At 51.7% G+C, this 14,255-nt stretch overlaps 1 protein-coding gene across 6 annotated transcripts in view; it reads right to left on the bottom strand.

Moving 5' to 3' along the window:
- Positions 1 to 14,255, bottom strand: part of EPB41L1 (erythrocyte membrane protein band 4.1 like 1) — a 176,660-nt gene that overhangs the window by 116,607 nt on the left and 45,798 nt on the right. For 3 of the 6 annotated variants that reach the window (XM_025001212.2, XM_059892851.1, XM_025001213.2), the window contains one exon: positions 1,055 to 1,105. The exons of the other annotated variants lie outside the window; for them this stretch is intronic. The gene's annotated coding sequence lies outside the window, so the exon portion shown is untranslated. The remainder of the gene's footprint in view (positions 1 to 1,054; positions 1,106 to 14,255) is intronic. 6 annotated transcript variants of the gene reach the window in all.

Here is a 14,255-nt window from a genome sequence, read left to right as displayed (position 1 = left end):
GAGTTCCCCTAGGGTAGAGAGAGGCGCTTTATGTCTAATCAAAAATGAAAACCAGAGTGGGGTGTCCCTGGTGGTCCAGCGGTTAGAACTCTGCGCTTCCACTGCAGGAGGCGTGGGTTAGATCCTCAGCTGGGGAACTATCATCCTGCATGCTGCATGTGTGAGGCCAGAAAACACAAAAAGAAAACAGCGGATTCTAGAACCCTGACAGTTGTGCCTTACTAATAACCCCACAATGACATCTGCCTATTACTTCGCGATCTCCCTGACCAGTATAACTTCTTGGCTCAGTTCCCTCTCCACGCCCTCAACCTGCCAGGGTCACCAGGAGGTGGAAAGCGGCTTTGACACGCCCCAGGCCAGTGGTTTGTGAAGTATCTTGCACAGAGCTCAGGACAGTTCCACGGCATTGTTGGAGGGCTTCCAGAAGCTGAGGAATTAGCCAGTTAGAGTCCCCCAGGCTCACCCCAACTTTGACCACGACTGCAACTCCTGTACTGTTTGGTACAGTGAGATTCTTTGGGGTTCACTTGAAAAGGAGATTTCACTGCAGGAAGATTTCAAAGCAACTCTTTCACCCTGACTCCACCTCTGCCCTACCCTGACAATGTAGATATGACCCTGAGAGGGAGGTAGCTGCCCAAGGTCATGTAGGAATCAGTGGCAGAACCAGAATGAAAACACTCCCTTCTGAATCTAGTCTACAAACTCCAAGCGGTTAGTAAAAGAAAACCAGGGCCTCAGGTCAGCGGATCTGGCTTCTAGGTTCAAGGTTACTCACCCCCAGGCATGGTGGATGGATAAGCGATTGGGGCAAAGCACGCTGACTAACACAGAGGCACTTAACGAGTACCCATTTCAGTCCCTTCCTCAAAATAAGCCCAAACCAGAGAGAACTCTCAACACTGCCCCCGTTTTTCAAGCCCACCAGGAATCTGTAGCCTAGACAAACTCTCCCACCTCCCCAGCAGTAAAATACATTAAAAGAGCCTGAGGGCTGAAAGGTCAATTTGTCCAACCTGAGCAGAGGAGGCTGGGCCTCTGGAACACTCACCCCGGCTCCGACCACACCAGCTCCCCGGGTGGAAGGACGGCAGTCAGACACCTGGAAGGAGCAGACAGCGTTAGTGCCTCCGAACTGAGTTTGTGGACCCAGCATGGAGTTGGAAACTGAGAGGCTGGCATTTGACTCTCTGAGGAACCTTCAGGAAGTTGCTGAACCTGTTACACAGAAAGGCCCGTGTGACTCTGCGGAGCCAAAGGGAAAGTAACAAATATGAAACTGGAGCGGCCTGCAGGGGCCAGGCCAGGAAGGGCCTCGGAGGGTAAGGTAAAGAATTCGGTCTCGAGAGTCTAAAAGCAACGGGAAACCATTGACCTGCAGGGTTGAGAATGGACTGAAAACAGGCCAGAGTAGCTTTAGGCATGTGAGTTGGAGGCTGCTGTGGTTGTCTGGGGGCACATGATAAGGACCCAGGCTGGGGTGGGGACAGCAGACCTGGAACCTGGTGGCTGGATTCCAGAGCTCTTTGAGCAGTGGTATCCCCAGAAATGACCTTCCCAGGTGGTGCCAGTGGTAAAGAACCGGCCTGCCAATGCAGGAGACCTAAGAGACTCGGGCTCAATCCCGGGGTTGGGAAGATCCCCTGGAGAAGGAAATGGCAACCCACTCCAGTATTCTTGCCTGGAGAATCCCATGGACAGAGGAGCCTGGCAGGCTACAGTCCATGGGGTCGCAAAGAGCCAGATAAGACTGAAGCGACTGAGCACACACGCACACATGCATTCCCAGAAATCATTGGTGGACCAGATCTGGGGGATAAGGAAGAGAAAGGTCTGCCTACTCCTCAGGTGCCCCTTTCACAGCAGTCCCCTGGTCTCCACCCAGGACAAAACATAGCCACTGTTCTTTCAACCTGGCCTATCCTTACCTCAGTTTCCCCATCTGTAAAATAAACATGGTTGGACTCAGGGGTCCCTAAGGTCTTCATAGCATTAATATTCTGTTCCGAGCTAATTCATTCAGTTTGGGTTTTTTTTTTTTTTTAATATTTACTTATTTGGCTGCATTGGGTCTTAGTTGTGGCATGTAGAATCTTCATCGCATCACATGGGATCTTTTGTTGTGATGCACGGGCTTAGAGCAGGGATCAAACCCACATCCCCTGCATTGTAAGGTGGATTCTTAACCACTGGACCACCAGGGAAGTCCCCACCCACAGGTTATTGAAGCCCATTTTTAATCATCTTTCAGCCCCAACTGCAGGCCTGGCCTAGTACACGATGGGCAGAATCACTGGAGGAGAAACCTCGGGTCCCCTGGATTCACATACTCAGAACAGTAACCTCCAGGTTGGATGAGGTGTTTCTGCTTCACACAGAAAATAAGAATCAAGCAAATGGGAAGATCACCTGGGCTGAGGCTGAAACAGCAGGAGCAGGTGCCTTGTTCCTGCTCCCCCACACAAGAGGCCTCAGGTCACGGGCCTTGCAGCTATAACATCTGTCACCCAGTAGCTTACAACCTGTTTCCCCATCTAATGTTTCCCGAAATCCAGTTTCAACCTGGGGGATCAGCTACCAAGGGACCTGGGAGGCAGTGCAGTGCAGTGGTTTAAGCTGGGACTCTGCAGCTGGGTTGATCCCTGGGTCAGGAAGATCCCCTGGAGAAGGGTATGGCAACCCATTCCAGTATTCTTGCCTGGAGAATCCCATGGACAGAGGAGCCTGGCAGGCTACAGTCCATGGGGTCGCAAAGAGTTGGACATGACTGAGCGACTAACACTTTCACCTTCTGCAGCCATGCAGACCTGGTTTGAATTCTGGCTTTACCACTCTCCAGCAAAGTGGCTGGGGGAAAGTCACTGCTCTGAGCCTCAGTTTCCTCATTTGGAAAACAGGAGTAAGAGCGTCCACTTCCAGGGCTAAAGGGAGGATTCAATGAGACACTGCCTGTGAAGAACTCAGCAAAGTTCCTTATCACAACAACCCAGGAGACAGCATCCGCCATTTCCAGATGTGGACCCTGGGACCCCAGAAGGTGAAAAGACTCACTGAAGAGCATTAGAGGATCCATGCTGGAGTGAGACCCAGAGTTCAGGTTCTTACCCGCCAGGTTATACACTCATTCACCATTTGGGTTCCTCCCTGTGGCTCAGACGGTAAAGAATCTGCCTGCAATGTGGGAGACCCAGGTTCAATCCCTGGGTGGGGAAGATCCCCTAGAGAAGGAAATGGCTACCCACTCCAGTATTCTTGCCTGGAGAATTTCATGGACAGAGGAGCCTGGGGGGCTACAGTCCATGGGATCGCAGAGAGTTGGACACGACTGAGTGACTAACACTTACTTTTTAGATGAAGATGTTGTGACTAAACATTACAATGACTTGACCGAAGCCATAGAGGGAACTCATGGTAGAAGAGGGATTTGAACCCAGGCCTTCTTGATGAAAACCCCGTGACCTCCCCTACAGTTATCCAGAAAGTAGACATGATGGTAGAAGAAAGTAGAAGCTTCAGATTTCAGGGCCCTTTAAACCTGGAACAGGGACAAATGCAAACCAGGCAGATGGAGTGAGGGTGGTGATAAAGCTACCTTGAGAGGAAACCAGAAGGAGCTGATGAAACAAAAGCCTCTTTCTCAGCAGCCCTCACCAGGGACCGGGCAGGAGGAGGGGCTGACAAGCAGGGCCATCCATCCCGCCAGGGCTGAGCCGAGGGCCGGATCTAAACAAACAGACACAGTTCCAGCTTGGCCACCAACTTGTTGACTGATCCTGGAGAGGTCACACACACACACACATACACACACTCAGGTCTCTGTTTCTTTAGCTCAAGAAGGAGACAGTATACTGAATGGTGTCAAGATCCCTTCCAGCTATGGAAGACTAGTCATAACCATTCCTCATGAATGCCAGACTCTAGCTCAGGCTCTGCTCTCACAAACCCCCAAAGGGGGCCTCTTAACAGTGGCTCCCATATTTCCACAACAGGTATGGGAAACCTTACATTCAGCCTCTGGCTATACAGCCTGATCACTTTCCCTCACCTTTCTCATCTGTAAAATGGGCTCATATCTTTAGCCTGATCACCTATGGAACCCAAAGAACCAAGGAGCTTCCCCAAAGTCTAGCAATCCCCAGAGGTACTGAACAAAGCATCCCCGCAGTGCCCACCCCAAGTCCCACCCTCAAGCTTTTTTAACTTCTCCTTTCTCTCTGGCCCCTGGCCCATCTGGACCAAAGGAAAAACCGAATCCAAGCTCATGGATGCAACAGCGGTAGCAACAGCCCTGACTAGCAGTAGAAGGAGCCACTGTCCCAGCTAAGACTCGACTGTGCATATGTGCCAGGCACTGTGCTGGCACAAGAGCTGCACCTGGATTCTATCTCAGGTAATCCCCTCCATCAACGAGGTAAATCTCACCCTTAGTCTAGCTTTACAGATGATAGACTAAGGTTCAACCAAGTGGAGTGACCTGCCCAAGGTCACACTCAGAGCAAGTGAGTAGCATGGCCACCCAGACACAGGCTCTTCATTTAACACTAGAAGTCCTGATCTTATCCTTGAGGCTGTGGGGTTATTCAGAGTAACATTCCACCATGGGGTGTGGACCCAGACATAGGGGGGCAGTGAGTAAGGGGATATCTGGCCTTTACTCTCACCCCGAACCTCCCCAAGTAATTAATCTTTGCAGTTTTGTATTATTATTCCAACATGTCCAACTCAACTCTCAGGCTAGAACAGTTTTTATCCAATCAAAATATAATGCAAGCCAAATATGTAACGTAAAATTTTCTAGTAGCCACAGTTAAAAGAGTACAAAGGAATGGGTGAAATTAATTTTAATGGTATATTTATTTAACAATATCCAAAGTATTTTTGAGGGAATCCCCTGGCAGACCAGTGGTTAGAACTCTGAGTTTCCACTGCTTGGGGCCCTGGTTCAATTCCTAGTTAAAGAACTAAGATCCCACAGGTCATGCGATGCAGCTCCCCCACCACCACCCAAAAAAAAAAAAAAAAAAAGCACATTTCAAGTGCTCCGTAGCCACATGTGGCTACTGTACGGGACAAAAAAGTTCTAACAGTCAAGTCCTAGAGGGTGGGGCTGGGGGCCTCCATGCCCCTAAGCCAGAGCTGAGCCTCCTAAAGTCAAGTCCGGATTTACTCATCCAACCCCCTATAGAGCCTGATGTTAGTATCTCTCAGGTGCCTTTATACTCACGGTGCGGGTGACAAAGGGATCAGCGTGCCCATGCTCGGAGGGTGGCACGGAGGCTCAGAGAGATGGGTGACCAGCCCAAAGTCACTCAGCTTTGACCCACAGACTGTCTGACTTGGAAGCCTAAGCTCTGTCCCTAAAGCCTGGCAGGGACCTGGTCTCAGGCACAGGCTTCTAGAGGAATAAATAAGCCTTTACCACTAAATCACCCCACTCCGCAAGTCTAGTGGCAGAATATGCACTCAGTTGCTCAGTCATGTCTGAACTCCTTACAGCCCCATGGACTGCAGACCAGCTCCTCTGTTCATGGGATTTTCCAGGCAACAACAGTGGAGTGGGTTGCCATTTCCTGCTCCAGGGGATCTTCCCAACTCAGGGATCGAACCCGAGTCTCCTGCATTGGCAGGGGAGTTCTTTACCACTGAGCCACTAAGGAAGCCCAGAGAGTGTCCCCTAACAGGGGTTAAGTGTTAAAGGAAAGGAAGTAGCGTGGTCTGCACTAGGTGGTGGTCCTGTATGTGGGGCTTAGGCCACTAGGGCACCGTTCCCACCCGCCCTCCCACCCTTACCAGGCAGGAGGCAAAGCCAGCAACGTCCACTGGCGGCTTGTCCTCTGGGTTGGGTCCCCCAAGGCTAGCTGCCATGCCCTCCCTAACATCTTGCCCAAGAACACTCACCCAGAGGCCCCTGGACTAGGGCCAGAGCCTGTACTCACCTCCCAGGGTCACCTCAGCTGGAGTCCAGGGAAAGGGTCCAAGAGGCAGTCCACCCCCACCCCCAGGAGGAGGGAGGAGCAGGCCCAGGAGGCAGATTCCAGAGGAGGGAAAGGGTGGCAGGGATAGGCCAGAAGAACCTGGGTGGTTCCACCCATCTCCTGGGGAGCACGGCTAGCATTCAGTCCCCTCCCTTCAGCCTAACCGGGCGAAACTCTCACCAGTTATTAGGTTTAACAATTAACTCTGGTTTCCACTTCAGCAGGAGGCAGTTCCAGCAGAAAGTCCCATCTGGGATAGGGGGACTTGGAAGGGGATAGAGAGGAAGGGGTTGGAGTGAAAGGGAGAAAGAGGTGGTTAGTTAAGCCACCCACCTCCTCCGTCCCACCCTACCAGTGTGGGGTAACTAGAGGGGGGTGGCGTAAGTTCCATAAGGTCAGGGGCAGTGCCTGGCACATAGTAGGTGCTCAATAAATTTAAAAAAAAATTATTTATTTGGCTATGTTGGGTCTTAGTTGCGGCACATGGGATCTTTCTTTGTGGCAGGTGGGCTCTCTGGTTGTGGTAGGCCAGCTTAGTTACCCACCCCCCCCACCCACCTGGCATGCGGGATCTTTGTTCCCCGACCAGGGATTGAACCCACGTCCCTTGCCTGGGAAGGTAGATTCTTAACCACTGGACCACCAGGGAAGTCCCTAATAAATATTTTTAATTAACAAATAAGCGGGTGGGGTGATAGAGGAGAAGTGTGTGTGTGTGTGTGTGTGCACGCACACACGCACTCAGTCATGTCTGACTCTCTGCGACCCTATGGACTGTAGCCTGCCAGGCTACTCTGTCCATGGGATTTTCCAAGCAAGAATACTGGAATAGGTTGCCCTTTCCTCTTCCAGGGGATCTTCCCCACCCAGGATGGAACTCTCATCTCTTGCATCTACTGCTTTGGCAGACAGGTTCTTTACCAATTGAGCCACCCAGGAAGCCCCACGTGGAGGAAGGCAAAAGTTGACTTGTCCTGGGTCCTTGCTAAGACCAAGCTGGGCTGAGGACTGGGAGGGCAATCACCCAGAACATGCCAGGAAATGGCTCTGAAGTCCCCCAGCCCTGGCGCTGCCCTTCTGAGCTGTGACCTTTGTAGCGCATTCTTCCCCATCAACAAGGGGTGACAGATAACACTACGGTGTCATGTACAGGGCTATATGGAGCCAGGCCCAAGCTGCTGGTATGCTCCATGCCGCTGTAACACAGTCATGTCTCTCGCTGCCTGGCAACAGCTTCTTCTTCTCAGGCCACCCCCTGAACTCCCCCACATCCCAATATTCCCCTGGATCCCACCTATGTGGCCTTTTTTTCTTTCCGGGAAGAAGGAAAGCCCGGGATGATGACGGTTCCAGCCCACTCACATCCCACCCACCTGGGATCATACTCACACCCTAGCAAGGGACTGCTCTCATCTGGCGTTCGCTTGTCATTTTTACACCCCTCCTTGGGCCCCCTCCTCACCCTCTTCCCCCCATCCCCTAACCCAGGCCTACAAAGGACTGTAGCCCACCCCAGGCTGGTGTGGAACTCGGTGTGGCCAGTTCCCTGGGCGTTCTTGGGTAGGGGCTCCCCCTTCTGGACCGCTGCTTCCGGTCTGTGTAACGAGGAAGTGAGAAGGTGGACTAAGAGATTACTTCCCCTGATATTCAGAGTTTCTGACATTTCTGGGATCAATCTGAGTTTTAACTTCAGACAAACCAGCATTCAGATCCTGGCCAGGTAAACAGCCTTGATGTTACGAGATAGACTCTGAGTCATGACTGCAAAGCCCCGGAGCACCAGATCACCCCTGACTATTCTCAGCTCAAGCCTGGGCAGTGGGACAAAGGGCCTCCATGCTCACTGGGCCCTACTACCTCCTCCACAAAGTCCCAACTTTCTTTTCCTGCCCCATCTTTCCAGTCTTCTCTCTGTCGTTCTCAGTAGCAGCATCATGAGTGATCACTCCTCCGGTTTCTTCTTGGTAAGACAAAGTTTGAAGCTTACCTTTCATCTGCGGCATTGACCCTAAGGCCCTTTTTTAAAAAACAATTTTTATTTTAAAAAACAAAAAAAAATTGTTTATTTACTTGGCTGTGTCAGGTCCTAGCTTCAGCACCTGGACTCCTTCTTGCATCACTGCGGTGCACAGACTCTCTAGTTGTGGCACATGGAGGCTTAGTTGCTCTATGGCATGTGGGATTTTAGTTCCCCGACCAGGGATTGAACCTGCATCCCATGCATTGCAAGGCAGATTCTTAACCACTGGGTCACCAGAGAAGTGGAGATTCTAGAGTCACTTCTGCTTCCACTCCACCCTTTCCTGCTTCCTTCTCACAACTCTCCGAGCACACGGCCCACTCTCCCATCTTTGGCCTGATGCTCGTCTCCTTGATCTCCCCAGGGAATAGCTGTCTCCCTGACTCCCCCTTTCCCCTCCTGCTTCATCCCCTTTCAGCTCTAATGTTGCCTACAGCACGGAGTCTACACTGAACGCTCACTCCTCAACTCTCTCAGCCGTGTCTCTCTCAGACACTGCTTCCCGGAAGACAGTCTTACCAGCCCTGCTACATGACCTTCAGACCCTGCAGACCAAGGACCCCCTGCAATGACTTTTCTCTGTCCCTCACCCTTGCTCCTTAGCATAGTGCGAACACAGTGGGTGCCTGCTGAAACAGCAAGGGTAATAATCATTAGCTGAAAATTAATGAATTATAATCTCTTATTAAGGGACTTCCCAGGTGGTCCAGTGGCTAAGACACCATGCTCCCAAAGCAGGGGGCCCGGGTTCGATTCTTGATCAGGAACTAGATCCCACATGCCAAAACCAAAAATCCCACATGCCACAACTAAGACCCAGTGGAGCCAAATAAATATATTTTTTAAATTGTTTACTGACCATTTATTCTCTACAATGCTCGGATCTCAGCATTTAACACATCATTTCAGTTAAGTCTCTCAAGCCCCATTGTCATTCCTACTCCTTTGTTTTAAGCTGAGGAAACTGAGGTTCAGAGAGGTGAAATGATTTGTCCGAGACCACGTGGCCAGGAAATGGCAGAGTCAAGACTGGAATTTCAGTTCTTATCCACTGCCCTACTTGGCCTCCCTCCAATCCACACATAAAAGAGGGGGTAAGTGAGAAGTTGTGACTCGACAGTGCAAAGGTCGTGGGGGCTCCAGAGAAACCAGTCCTTCCCCAGCGGCAGAGGCAGATTCGGTACATAAAACTGCATAACCTTCTATTAAGCACCTGCTCTGTGCAAAGCTCTGTGCTAGGTGCTGGCTGCACAGAAGGTTGCACGAGCGATCTGGTGCTCACAATCTAGCACGAGAGACAAGCCACGTGCCAGGATAAATCAAAGAGCAAGCAGAACTTGTCCCCAGAGGGGAACAGATAAGGTACTATGGGACTGCAGAGGGGGGAAAGACAGGCATCACTGAGGGGGTGGGGGTGAGAGGGCTCACAAGGCTTTGGGGGACAGAAGCTGGCATCGGAGCTGAGCCTGGACAAGGCAGGCAGGATTTCAACAGTGACTGGGGAAGGAGGTGGGTGGCATTCCTGGCAGAGACGAACCCAGGATGGTGGGGCAAAGACACAGGCAAGCACTGGGTGTGTCCCAGGAGCCACAGCAGACCCCTTCTACCAGCTCCTCCTCTTGGCACTGGGCCCAGGCGTCTGGCCCTGAAGAGAGGTCACCATGAGTGCCCCCAGACTCACAGGCACCTGTTTGAATCTGATGAGTGGGCATGGACGGGAAGAAAGGGCTGGGGGCCTGGACACATGGTCTGAGAAGACGGGCTCAAGGGGCTAGAATCCGGGCTCTGCGTAGAAGCTCTGAAGAAGGGAGATGCTAAAGGGAGGAGGTGGTCCCACCAGAAGTGGGACCTTGGGGAGTGCTGGGGAGGCAGCAAGGAAAGGGGCAAAGAATGTGAACTGGACAGCAGAAGACCTGGCTTCTAGAAGCACAGATCAAAGCTGCATGGGACCTGGGGCTTATCCTGTCCAGAACTCACTTTACAGCTGGGAAAACTGAGGCCCCGATAGGGGAAGACCCGGGTTCCCAGTCCCCCAGCATCTTCAGAGCAAAACCAGCCATGTGCTGAGAGCAGGGAGAAATCTGGCTTCAACACCTCCCTCTGCCATGACCTCCTAGTGACCTTTCTCCAGTCCTTAGGCTCCCACTCAATGCAACAATCCTTGTCTCGGCAGTTCCAAACTTTTATGGGTCATGACTCAAAGACTCACATGGTGCCTAGGGGTCCTTTCTGGAGAACAAAGAACACTCTGAGAATTGTGCATGCTATTTGAGAAGTTCACAAACATCTGAGACCAGTGTTCTCCGAGGACAATCTGAGAACCCTCCGTGTCCCAGTCACCTCAACTGGAACTGATTAAAATGGGCTGATTCCAGGGCCCCAGCACAGGGTGCTGAGTCACAGTGGTTTTTAGCTGTCTCACTTATTGAATGTAGAGAGGGCTCCATGGCTAGAAGTTTTAAAGCCACTGCTCATTAATCAAAGTCCCCTCTGGTTGAGCCACCTGCTCAAGCTGACCATGGTCAAGGTCAAGGTCATGGTGGGGGTGGGTGGAGGCCCAGCAAGTAGACTGAAGCTGGCCAGATTCTGAAGTGACCTTCTGAGATCGGCAGCCCTGCCTGGGAGGCCGTCTGGACTCCTGAGCTGAACTTGGGCTGAGAGGAAGGTTTCTATCAATCTCAGCCGAAAGGCTCTTTTCCTCTCTCCAGACTCTCTCTGGCCCTTGGCCAGGTCTGGCTCCCTTCCTTTTCCTTTTGAGAACAAGTGTGCTTTCCTGGCTTCAGCCTCTGCCTCCCTCCCCTCCATCACTGAGGCTGATAGAGGACCTCCAAGCCCCCAAACACCCTTCCAAGCTTTGAAAGATGATAAGCTTATTTAACCAGGACACTCTGGGAAATCCATGAAAAACTAAGAAAACCAATGACAAAACATCTTAAGAAAAAGCTGGGACTTCTCTGGCGATCCAGTGGTTAAGACTCCACCTTCCAGTGCAGGGGGTGTGGGTGTGGGTTTGATCCCTGATTGGGGAATGTAGGTCCCACATGCCTCAGGGTGCAGTCTAAAATTTTTTTAAATAAATCAAATGAAGTCTGGATTTTTTTTTCAATAGTTAATAAATATATAAATAAAAAGCCAAATGCCTTCAGTCCTACCCTGTCACCTGCCCCTGACGCAGCATTTCTCCTGCAGGTGGGCAGCTGCCTAGAACCAGGGGCCGAGCACCTATAGGAAAGCTGGTCTCTGATGGGGTAACAGCACAAGCTTGAGAGGAAGCCTGCGGTGGAATCCACAGCCTCCGTTCTCCAGATTTGAGCAAGTGTGCATCCCTCTGCGGACACCTAAGTATCCTCCAAGGCTCCATCAGGGCAGTATGGGAAAGGTTCAAGAGCACCCGTGGGCTTTGGATAGCTCTGGACTGAAATCCCGGCTGTGCCACTTGCTGGCTGAGGACTGGGTAGGACTTGGGCAAGTTATTAGCCTCCTTTAATAAAATGGGATCGTAATCCCTGCCTCACTGGGTAGCTGCGAGGATTAAAAGACATAAGGCGCATAAAGCGCTTAGCACGGGGCCTGGCACCTGGTGAGCCAATAAACGTAAGCGCTTGTTTATCAGTCACCAGCCCAGCCTCTAATGAGGAAGACTCTAAGCTTTCTAATTCTTAGGTGGCCTCAAGCAACCCCCAAACCAGCCACCAGAACTGGGTCTTTATCTTCAGACCTTTAATCTGGAGAGATGATGGGTAGAGAGAGAGGGGGAGGGAAGAAGGCAGGAGAAGGGAATGAGAAGGAATTGAGAAGAGGGAGGAGGAAGGGAAAGGATAGTCAAGACTGAGGAGGGGCCTGGCTTCCCAGCTTGGGGGAAGGAAGATGACTTTGGGGAAACTGCCAAAACAGGCAAAACTCCTTTCCAGAGCCTTCCCCAGGCCGGCCAAGGCAAGGCTGAGGGGTACACAGCCTGCTGAGAAGCACCGCCCTGGCTGTCAGTAGGGACATTGAAGCCTTGGGTTACCTCCACGTTCTGGCTCCCCACGAGGCTGCTGCCTGCCCATGGCGGGCGGCCTCCACCCCCAGAGCAGGAAGAGATGGCCAGAGTCAGGCTGAGAGCAAAATGACCTGCCCATTGAGCTTGCGGAGGCAGTGCTCGTCCACTCAGGACTCAGGGACCCCCTTGCTGGGGAATCCGATCCTAACTGAGCAGGACTCTCCCCGCTGGCTCCCCAGATCTGGGCCTCGTGTCATCCTCTCTTTAGGCCGCCACCTGCGCCAAGGTCCTGCTTCTGGGGCTAAAGTTGCAGCCAGGCAAAAAGGACCATTCAGACTCTAAACAGGAATCACAAACAGGGTGTTCCAATTGCCCCTGACCAGCTGTGTGACCTTCAGGGGTGTCACTTCCCTCAGAGTCTGCTTCCCTCCTCTGGCTAATGAGGGCAATGGAGGACCAGCATCTCGAAGGTTCTCCTGACTCTGACAGCAGCTCTCCTGCTGGTAGGACGCCTCGGAGCACAAAGGGGCAACGAGGACTTGCCTCAGAAGAAGAGTGGGCCGGGCTGGGCTCTGCTGAGAGTGCTGTGGATGTGGCAATGGCCAAGGGTTATCATAGAGATGATGATTATAATTAAAAATCACAGCCATGAACTCAAAAGCAATTTACAAAGAGCTTTCTCATTATCCTCTGGGATTCACAATCGGGTGAGGTAGGTAGACCTGGATGATGACTATTTATATTTGGCAGATGAGGAAAGTGACGCAAGATTTAGGTGACTTGTCCAGGCTACTAAGTGCAGAGAAAGGGGAGCCAAAGAGGAAGTAATAATTCCTGGGTGCCTGCTGTGTGCCACCTCACCAGGCTTACTCACGTCTGTTGTCCTTGGTTTTATTTTTTCAGTATATTTTAGTTAATGTATTTATTTGACAGCGCCGTGCCCTTGTTGCAGCACACAGGATCTTTAGTTTCGGCATGTGGACAGTTGCAGCCTGTGGGATCTTAGTGCCCTGACCAGGGATCGAACCCAGGCTCCCTGCATTGGGAACTCAGAGTCTTAGCCATTGGACCACCAGGGAAGTCCCCACATTTGTTACCTTGACCACGTCTCACCACCACAACCCAGCACTCCAGGTGCTACTGTTCCCATTTCAGAGAAGACGACACTGAGGCTGAGAAAAAGCGTCATGGCTGTTCCATGGCAAAGCCTGGATTGGGACCTGGGCTTGGGGGACCCCAAGGCCTGCACTCTTTTCCATCTTCCTGTATGTACTGGGTTGAATAGTGTCCACCCTCAAATTCATGTCTTCAAAGAAGCTCAGAAGGTGGCCTTGTTTGGAAACAGAGTCTTTGCAGATGCAATTAGTTAAAATAAAATGAGGTCATGCTGGCACTAAGCCCAACATGACTGATGTCCTTAGAAGAGGAGATGACACAGAGACACACCGGGAGGAAGGGGAGAAAGCGACGTGACCACAGAGGCAGGTGCAGCTGCAAGCCAGGGAGCTCCACGGATTGCTGGCCACCACCAGAAGTTAGGAGGGGGCACTGAACAGACCCCCTGCTCAGAGCTTTCAGATGAAACCAACATTGCCGACACCTTGCTTTCTGACTTCTAGTTCTACACTGCAAGAGAAAACATTTCTGCTTTTTTAAGCCACCCAGATTGTGGTATTTCATGAAGCAGCTCTAGGAAATTAATACATGGTGAGTCCATGGAGCAGCAGACCTGGAATTCTTAAATTCCAGTTTTCAGATTGCCACTCGCTAGGCAGTCTTGGAGGTGAATGGAGGCCTGAGGTCCTGGGAGAAGTCATTTTCATCTCTCCCTCACCACTCCGGTTCAGGCTGACCGGAAGTCTCCATCCACCAGGCTTATTCTGTGTTCCAGGTCTCTATCCACCCCACCAGGCCCTTCCATCATGCAAATAAGCACCCTGTGAGCCCCAGGTGAACAATCCTCCCCCTCCACCCAAGCCAACCTCCCCCACCACCTGGAGAGCTGTGGTTTTGAAATGCAAATCTGATCCTTCCTGGCTAGCTTAGTCTTCTTCCCTAACTCCACCAGCACCTGTAGGACTCAAGCTCTTCAGCCCCGGCCAGATCTGGCCTCAAACTTCCTCTTTATCTCCAGCCACTCACTGCACCTGTCCCCACCACTCACCACCTTCTGCTCCAACCACATGGAACTCTTTGTATTTCCCTTAACAAGTCACGATGCCTTTGCATGAGCTGCTCCAGCTACCTGGAAAATAAAATCTAGCCCAAACACTGC

This window comes from Bos taurus, chromosome 13 (assembly GCF_002263795.3).
Source record: "Bos taurus isolate L1 Dominette 01449 registration number 42190680 breed Hereford chromosome 13, ARS-UCD2.0, whole genome shotgun sequence".
NCBI classification, from domain to species: Eukaryota; Metazoa; Chordata; class Mammalia; order Artiodactyla; family Bovidae; genus Bos; species Bos taurus.
The sequence above is the reverse complement of the archived record's forward strand: the minus strand, read 5'-3'. Positions and strand labels throughout refer to the sequence as shown.